General features: G+C 45.4%; 1 protein-coding gene across 5 annotated transcripts in view; it reads right to left on the reverse strand.

Annotated features, from left to right (window-relative positions):
* Nucleotides 1-9,287, reverse strand: part of RESF1 (retroelement silencing factor 1) — a 30,481-nt gene extending 21,194 nt beyond the window's left edge. For 2 of the 5 annotated variants that reach the window (XM_037514065.2, XM_054696271.1), the window contains exons 1-2: nucleotides 9,235-9,287; nucleotides 6,846-6,922 (exon numbers count right to left, since the gene is read on the reverse strand). The gene's annotated coding sequence lies outside the window, so the exon portion shown is untranslated. Of the gene's footprint in view, nucleotides 1-6,845; nucleotides 6,923-8,929; nucleotides 8,946-9,234 lie in introns of those variants that run through there. The other 3 variants (XM_054696272.1, XM_037514066.2, XM_037514064.2) reach the window with 3 other exon arrangements.
* Nucleotides 9,288-9,689: the final 402 nt, after the last annotated feature.

Below are 9,689 nucleotides of genomic sequence, written 5' to 3' on the forward strand. Positions count from 1 at the left end.
TCCCCACTCTGGCTCTGGTGAAAGAGCGCTTCTGACTGTACCCAGTGCTTGTATGTATGTATAAATAAATAAATAAATAAATAAATAAAAAGGGTACTATGAATATATTTTCTGACATCTCTGATAACTGAGGTGGCAAGAACAAACCAAAACTGACTCAAGAAGATCTAGAAAACCTAAACAAAACTATAAAGAAATCTAAATAGACTTGAGTAAAGAAACTGAATTAATAACAGAAAGTGACCCACAAAGAAAAGGTCAGCTCAGATGACTTCTCCTGGTGAGTCATACTAAAAATGCAAATATTTAAAATCAATTCTATGAACACTTCTAAAACATAACAGAATTTTATGCCCTCAATTCTGAGGTCATTATCACTCTAATATCAAAACCAGATGAGAAATCACAATAAAGCTATAGACCAAGCTATGGACACAGACGCAAAAACCTTCCACAAAATACATCCAAAAACAGCATCACACAAAAATTATATGCCATGGTCAAGTGGACTTTACCTCAGAAATGCACCCCAAAAGTCAGTAAGATGAATACAAACAGAACAAAAGTGATGACATCATCTCAGTAGATGCAGAAAAAGCATCCAATATGATTAAAATTCAATAGTTTAAAACCCAACATACTTTCATGATAAAAACACTCAAAGTAGAAATGAGGAGACCATCCCCAACTTTCTAGATGCTTCCATCTTCAATGGTGGAGAAGTTCTCCTTCTAAGAGGCCAGGCACAACACAGGGATGTTGCCTGCATTTGCCCCTTCTACTCAACAGGTGCTGGAGGCTCCAGACAAGGCTGGCAGACAGAAAGGCTGACCAGGCTGGAAAATGACATCAAACTACCTCTATTTGCAGATGACATCATGTAGGAAATCAAAGACCTAGACTTTGGCTTGACTGGCGTTTACACGTAACACCTGACACAAAGATTAACCTAGAAAATTAAGAAAACAATCCCATCTATAGTAGTATCAAAACAAATCAAATACTTTACAATAAATTTAACAAAAGTGAAGCATTTATACTGAGTATTACAAAACATTATCAGAAATAAAGATATAAATAAATGATAAAAAAAATCCTGTATTCATGAATTTTAAGATTTTTTTTAAGATTTATTTATTTATTTTTATTTATATAAGAACTGGGTACAATCAGAAGCGTGGGAGGGTGAGAGAATTCACCAGAGCCAGAGCGGGGAGCAGAGCAGGCAGAAGGACCAAAGTACACTGCTGAGGGGAGCAGTGGGCGGCAGGAGAGGTCTGCGGGCCATGTGGGACCCTCCTCTGGTGGCCGGGGAGCAGCCGGGGATCGAACCGGTGCTGCAGAGGCTGAGGGCAGCTTCGCAACCCAGCACTCAACCGCTGTGCCACCGGGGAGGCCCGAATTTTAAGATTTAATACAGTTAAGGCGACTCTACAAAGTCAGGGCAACTCCTATCAAAATCCTAGATGGTGTTTTTTATAGAAATTGAGAACATGGCCCTAGAATTCTCACAATTCCAATTCTCAAAACTTATTGCAAAGCTATGGGAAGGCCCCTAGAACCTGGTGCTTTTTGTTACCTTCCTGTTTTTGAGTCTCCAGGCTAATAGGAAAACCACAAAACCCAGAACAGCTAATCAGCACTGAGTAACAGACTCTGCCCTGCTTCCCCACTACCCAGCCCTGGTGTACCAAGGCCATTATCAACACCATAGCCAGGCCCTCCTCCTCCCCCATATCTCTCAGCAAAGAACATGGCCCCTTCCCTCCTGTGTACCTGTGTGATCATTGTGGTGTGATCCACAAAAATCCTTCCTTGCGGGAATCTTTGACTGGGTCTCTCTCCAAATTCCTCTCAAGCACAAGATCATGTCCTACTTACACAGGCTAGTATAAGGAAAATGAGTTGATCAGGCTATTTGTCACCTTCCAATCTAACAGCCTATAACCTTGAGACATTTGGCTGTCCACCTTTCGGACATCCAGCAAACAACAGATGGACCTTGAATTACCAACAATACATCAGCAATGTAACTATGGACATATAACAGTATAAAGGGGGTTAGGAGGCTCATCTGCTATCTTGCCACTGGACCTTTCAGTCTCTCAATCTCTCTGTGCCTGCCAGCCTGCCTGTATTTAGCATTCAAGATATGTCAGACACATCTAAGGCTCCAAGATTCTTCTGTTTGCCCGAATCAACAGTGAACCTGCCCGGCCAGGGTGGCTGCACAACAAATAGACATTGATGAATGGAATAAAATCCCAAAATAAACACATTTATGGTCACTATTAAGGAATTAGAATCTAGAATACATAAAGAACTCTTTCAACTCAACTATCTACAGAGACAGCTCAAACTTTTTTATCAATAAAGGTTTTGAACAACTTCTTCCCCAAGGATGTAACAAACGGTCAGTAAGCACACAGAAAGAATCTCAAGGACACTCAGCCTCCCAGGAAAAAATCAAAACCACAATAGCATTACTTCAGGAGGACTGAAACCAAGACTAGTGGTGGTAAGGCTGTGGACAAATGAACTCAGGCAAGTCTACTGAGATGTTAATGGCTCGTCTACTTTGAATAACACTGGCAATTCCTAAGAAAGAATACCCTAAAGAATACCCTAAAGTGGAGCAGATCCACCCCTAGGCATAGTGAAAGGAAAAGTGAAAATGTTACATCCAATTAAAAGCTCGCCCACCAATGCTCACAAACACTGATTGTTCAGAGTAGCCAAAAAGTAAACAATCCAAATGCCTGTTCATTGATTAAGCCAAATATAGCATATCCACACAATGAAATATTTGACAATTAAAAAGGAATGAAGTACATAACTGCTTCAACCAGGCTGAACCCTAAAAGCACTTTGTTAGGTGAGAGTAACCAGGGACCAACCATTATGATTTCATCTATGTTACATGTTTAGAATATACAACTGTAGAAACAGAAACCATATTAATGTTTGCCTATGGATGGGTGGACTGGGGGCAAGTGGGGTCTAACTGCTAATGAATATGGAGAGACTTTTTGGCAACAAGAAAATGGTCTAAAATTTATGGTGGGAAAACACTTAAAACCATGAAAACTGTAAATAAATGAATTGAATTGCATTAGGATGGTATGTGAATTGTATCATTAAACACTAGTATAAAAATACAAACATAGGGCCTCCCCGGTGGCGCAAGGGGTTAAGTCTCAGCACTTCATTATGAAGCTACTGGCAGCCATTGTACCATGAATTCAAGCACTGGGCGGCCAGAGAGCTAACCCACATGGCGCAGCAGACCTCTCCTGTCTTTCCAGCTGCTCCCCTAAGCAGTGTATGTCAGTTGATCCGCCTGTTCTGCTCCCCACTCTGTCTCCAGTGAATCCAGTCCCCCGCAGCCCCCCCCCACTTCTGGCCTACACCCCAGCTCTTGTATGCATAAATAAATAAATCCTTAAAGACAAAAAACACACCATTTCCCCATTACTAGCAAAGGCATCAACACATTACCCAATGAGAGCCAATGAAATTTAGTACACTTTTCTGAGTCTTAGAGGATTATCTCTCAGCTGCTGGTGGCACCCAAAGCTGAGAAGGAAGTCAATGCTAAAGACAGAAGAGTTCTTTAAACTGTTCTCTCAACTCTTGTGCACTGTTGGTGGGAGTGCAAACTGGTCCAACCACTATGGAGAGCTGTGTGGAGATTTCTGGACCTACTAAACATAGAGCTTCCATATGATCCAGCAATTCCACTCCTAGGTATTTACCCAAAGGACACAGAAACATCAATTCCAAAGAGCACCTGCACTCCTATGTTTATAGCAGCACTGTTTACAATAGCTAAGCTTTGGAAACAACCCAAATGCCCAAAAATAGATGACTGGATCAAGAAGATGTGGTACATATATACCATGGAATATTACTCAGCATTCAAAAAAGATAAACACATGCAATTTGCAGCAACATGGATGGCACTGGAAGGGATCATGCTCAGCGAAATAAGCCAAAAAGAAAAAGAAAAATACCGGATGGTCTCACTCATAGCAGGAATCTAGAAAACTTAAATAAGGGACCAGGAAAATGAATATAAGAAAGTGAAAATCAAAATCAACAAAAAACTATGAACCAGAGACACTTTTTGGGGGGTGGGGGGCGGGAGGGGAAGGATTGGGGTCAGAATGGGGCGTTTGCAATTGTATGGGGGAATATAAAAATAAAATTTAATATTAAAAAAATAAATAAATAAAATAAAAAAAATAAACTGTTCTCTCAGATTCAGATGCTGGATCTGTTAGGGGGAAAGGATGTCCTCAGCAAACTCCATACAGGCTTTGTGGAGTCCACCCCCACTCCATCAAGACACTGGGAACTACAAATCCCATGATCACCAAAGGAAGGGTTGCGAGGACCTGAGGGCAGAGTTAAGCAGCCATGTTCTCTTTTTGAGTATTTAACCAGCCATGTTGGGGGGTGTCACTCTCGGCCTAATGGCACGTGGTTTTTCATGTTCTGTGGATCATTGGGATTCTAGGTCAGCGAATTGCATAGACCGCATTTACGAACTTACTCCCTCTTTTTCTCCATGAGTTATTCATTTCCCATTTCCCCTTCTCTCGTAAATCAACCTTTAATCAACCTTTTGTGTGTCTGCAGTTTAGCATTAATAAGTCCCCTTTAAGCACGTGGGTGAGGACCCACAGTCAACCAACCCATTGTTATCGGGATTGCTCTGTAACAGCTCCAACCCAACCTGAAGGTTTAGCTATGTGAACTTTCGAAACTTATTACCCAAAAAATTATCACCCAATAAACTACGGGGTCTAAAATGCAATAATCTTATGATTTTTTTTCCCTTAGGCTTAAATGGACAGCTTCTTATAATACGCTTTGCAGTTTTAACCACAAGTTACATTTTATTTACAAATGAAGCCTTGTAATTTAATACATCTCAAGAGAATGTCAGTGATTGTTATTAAATCTGAGACCTCACTTGAGACATTTACCTCAACAGGCCAGCCTCCAACTTTACCACTATTTACAAGCATACTTAGGGTATCAAGAATATATGCACTATAGAACTGTCTCCCAACAAGACTCACAACATCACTTCTACCAAGCACATTTTACTTGCATTCCTATACAAAGGGTCAATAAATTGTTCTATGGCAAATTGAAAGCTTTCCAAGTCTTTTTCACAGAGTATGCCTCCAAAAGGGTGTTAGGGATGTGTAGAAACCTAAATAATACAAATTCCTGAAATTCCCCTTGACAGATACATTTAAAGAGTAAGTTAGGGCCTCCCTGGTGGCACAGCGGTTGAGCGCTGGGTTGCGAAGCTGCCCTCAGCCTCTGCAGCACCGGTTCGATCCCCGGCTGCTCCCCGGCCACCAGAGGAGGGTCCCACATGGCGCGCAGACCTCTCCTGCTGCCCGCTGCTCCCCTCAGCAGTGTACTTCAGTCCTTCTGCCTGCTCTGCTCCCCGCTCTGGCTCTGGTGAATTCTCTCACCCTCCCCCGCGCTTCTGACTGTACCCAGTGCATGTATAAACAAAACAAACAAACAAATAAATAAACATGCCTCTTTTAAAAAAAAAAAAAAAAATAAGTTAGAGCACTCCCCTAAACATTTGAGCTACTGTTGTTACCAATATTCAAAGGGAATAGAGTCCTGTAAATCACAGAATATCAGGAAAGAGTATTGGGCAGAGTTGCCCTAGCTAGAGAATTTAATGGAGGCATTCTTGGCTCTAAGTAAGTCTTTGTGTAAAAACTAACATTGGAGATGGTGCTTTCTAAAAAAAAAAAAAAAAACAGAACTTGGGGCCTCCCCGGTGGCACAGCGGTTGAGTGCTGGGTTGAAAGCTGCCCGCAGCCTCTGCAGTGCCGGTTCAATCCCCGGCCACCGGGTGAGGGCCCCACATGGCACACAGACCTCCCCTGCCGCCCGCTGCTCCCCTCAGCAGTGTACTTCGTCAGTCTGCCTGCTCTGCTCTCCCCTCTGGCTCTGGGAATTCTCTCACCCTCCTGCGCTTCTGACTGTACCCAGTGCTTGTATGAATAAATAAATCTAAAAAAAAAAAAAAAAAAAAAACAGAACCTGTACCAAACTTAGAGCTCCTATGTGCGAAGCGAATTTCCTCTAACACATAGTGTTAAGGGCCATAAAATATATTTTCTCTGACAACACTTATTTATGGAACACTTTCCATTCGCCAGGAGCTATGTAAAGTGTGTTAATATGTATGAAATTCAGGTAGCTTGTCTCAACAGTTCCAGGCAGTAGTACTACTGTTACCCCACATCACAGATGAGAAATGAGGCAGACAGGTCAAGCAATTTTACCAAGGTTGTGCAAGTATGAAGCCGTGGTGCCAAAATCTGAGCTTCAGCAATCTGACTGCAGGGACCTGGGTCTGAGTCCTTACACAAAATTGCTTGACAGTTTTATGTTTACAGGATGGAAGCACTGCAGGAGACCACTGGTCTTTGTAAGGTGCTCTCTCTTCTTACATGGGTTCTCCCAGGGTGGCCTCAGCCTTTCCCTCCACCCAATCCAGGGGCCAAAAATAGTAAAATAAAAACAATCAAATAAGAAACAGATCATGGAGTGGATAATGTTAAGCAGAACTGCACTGAGTAACTTGGGTCATGGTTACCTTACCATAAACAATCTCTTACCCTTACCTTGCAAAGATTAACATACAAATTCTTCCTGCTATAAACATCTTATTACTTCTCCAAAATTTTATCATCAAATTCACTGTCCTATAGTTTAATTTTTAATCAAAGCTGACTCATGTAATTAATTTTATTTCATAAAAGATAAATCAGTATAGGCTGCTTTGAGGTGATACTTACCTTTAAATAGGATGTTATTGTTTTATTATTGTCTATGTTCCCATTTCTCTCTAAATAGGTCAACGTATTTCTTGGTTCTATAGAGAGTAAGAAACATTTATAATTAATAACAATTTAATGGACTTCCCTGGTGGCTCAAGGGGTTAAGTCTCAGCACTATGGCAGCCACTGCAGCAGGAGTTGGATCCCAGGCCAGGGAGCTGACCCACATGGCGCAGCAGACCTCTCCAATCTCTCCTGCTGTTCCCCTCAAGCAATGGATTCAGTCCATCCGTTATAGAGCAACCCCGATATTAAAAGGGTTCCTGGCTGTGGGTCCTCACCCGCGCGCTTTAAAGGGACTTATGAATACTCTACTACAGACACACGCAAAAGGGTTAATAAAAGGTTTATTTACAAGAGAAAAAGAAATAAGGAAAATGTACAACTCAGGGAGAAAATAGGGAAATAAAGTCTTTAATGCGTCCTACCCGATCCGACGACCTGGAAACCCAAAGTCACTCTCCAAGCTGGCCAGACCTGCGAGCTGGCGGAGAGCCAAAATGGAGAGCCCCCAAAGCCCACGTGTCTCCCTTTTGTATCCACCTGGCTGCTTAACCCCACCCTCAGGTCCCAGCCACCTTCCCTTTGGTGGTGATGGGATTTGGAGTTCCCAGTGTCTTTGGCTTTGACCTGGGGTGGGGGTGGAGTCCACAAAGCCTGTATGGAATTTGCTTTGGGACATCCTTTTCCCCCTAACAATTCCCCCCTTTCACTTGTTGCCACCATTTCCATGGTGATGAAGATCGAATATATGGAGGTTGGGATGTAGTCTCAGATGAACATTTTGTCAGGTTCCAGTGTGAAAGAAAACCATCAGTTTAAGCCAAAAAAAAAAAAATCTGGAGGCGTTAGCCAAAATAAGACAGCAGATATGTAAAAATTACAGGAAAAAAAATCTTAAAATGGTTCAACTGATGTAAAAACACAAATTTTCTCAACCTTGATCCCAAACTTTTAACAGCAAAGCAAAAGTTTGCAAACTAAATTTACTTTTAAACCATTTTTCCTATTTTTGCATAAAATTACAGGGTAGAAATAACTAACAGCAATTTTTAGCTGGCTTTTTTGAAATATTCCATACAGGATCAGAGCAAACCGGTGGCATCCAGTCGATGTATGCTTCAGGTATAACGTTGGTCTCATCAGACTCCACCTGGGCTTTTCTCTTCTCGAGGGTACCAGGGCATTTTTTTGACCTGGGGTGGGGGTGGAGTCCACAAAGCCTGTATGGAATTTGCTTTGGGACATCCTTTTCCCCCTAACACATCCATCTGTACTGCTCCCCACTGTCTCTGCTGAACCCTTTCACCACCCCTCACTTCTGGCCTACACCCCACTTCTTGTATGCAAAAACAAAAATAAATTTAAAAAATTTAAAAATTTTACATAAAAATGTTATTTCATTTCTTATTTACATAAAATGTACATTAAAACAAGCACACGTACTGTGCAGAGATGCATTCCCTAAGGTTGCACCAAAAGATTCTCAGGAAGTTTACTGAATTGTTACCAAGTAACAGAAAGTAGGTCCGCCCTAAAATACCATTCGCTTTTCAAGTTGGAACCCACGTGAACATCCCAGATACTCTGTAGTCCCACTAACCCGATTAGTTAAGAAACAACCCACGGGACAGAGAAATAATAAAGGCCGTAACATTCATGCACGTGTAACAAAGAACAAATTTAGCGTGAAATATCGGCACCTGATATTTAGCAGAAATATCCCCCAAACCCGCCCTGTCAACAACCCCCCACCCCCACCCCATCACCTGCCGGCCCCTGCATTTCCAAGGTAGGCCCTGGAGGGACCGCACAGAAGCTGCTTTCACCGAAACCATTCCTTGAAAGCTGCCGCTACTCAGGACCCCAAAGATGCAGGTTTGGGGCGTCCGCGTCCCGGGAGGGCCCTGAAGCGGGGCCTCGGTGCAGCCCACCCAGCCTGGAGGCGCAGAGCGCGCCGCGCCGCCCCGCACCGGAGTCCTCGGAGGGTCGCGCGCGGCGACGGGGAGGGCGGAGAAATAAAAGCCAGCACCGGTCCTCACCCGCCGGCGCCGGGACCCCCAGAAACATCGCTCCTCTCGGCCCCGGCCGGGCCCCGCTCCGTCCCGAGCAGGGCTCGCGGCCGCCAGGCCCCCACCCCGGGCCAGGCCAGACGGCGGGCGGAGCTGCGCGGGGCTGGGCGCCCGGGCGGGGAGCGGCCTGGACCCGTGCGCCCCGCCCGGCCCCGCCGCGGAACAAAGCGCCGGGCCGCGCGCACGCCCGCCCGCCCGGCCCCGCCCCGCACCCGGGCCCGCCCGCCCGAGGGCCCGCACCGGCCAGCAGGGGCGGCCGCCCGGCCCACACTTACCGCGGCGCGGCGCTCGGCTGGGCAGCGGGGAGGCCCGTGAGCGCCCAGCCCCGAGTTTAAGTGCGCTCGGGCCGCCCCGGGGCGGGGCGCGCAGCCGGGCGGGCGCGCGCGGTCCTAGTGCCGCTCCGCGCTGCAGGCCGCGGTCCGGAGCCAGAGGGGAGGGCGCGCCGCTCCAGCCGCCGTGGTGCCCGCGGGGCTGGCTTAAAAGGCCCGGGGGAGCCCCGCCTCCAAAACTGCCGTCCGTGGGTGGGGCTTTAAATGCCTTTCGGACCAGCTTCTGCCCCGCGCCCCAGCCCCTCCGGGCCTGGGGTGCTCGGTACCAGGGTGGGCTGGACCCGGGTGTGCAGAGCCTGGGAAAGAACAGGTACCGCGTGGGGGTGTTCCCAGCCGCTGCAGAAGAGCCCCGAGAGGACAGATCTAGGAGGAAAAACAAGGACTCTTGTCTGAGTGATGAG

Source organism: Talpa occidentalis, unplaced genomic scaffold, assembly GCF_014898055.3.
Source record: "Talpa occidentalis isolate TD23 unplaced genomic scaffold, MPIMG_talOcc4v2.1 talOcc4.16, whole genome shotgun sequence".
Taxonomy (NCBI): Eukaryota; Metazoa; Chordata; class Mammalia; order Eulipotyphla; family Talpidae; genus Talpa; species Talpa occidentalis.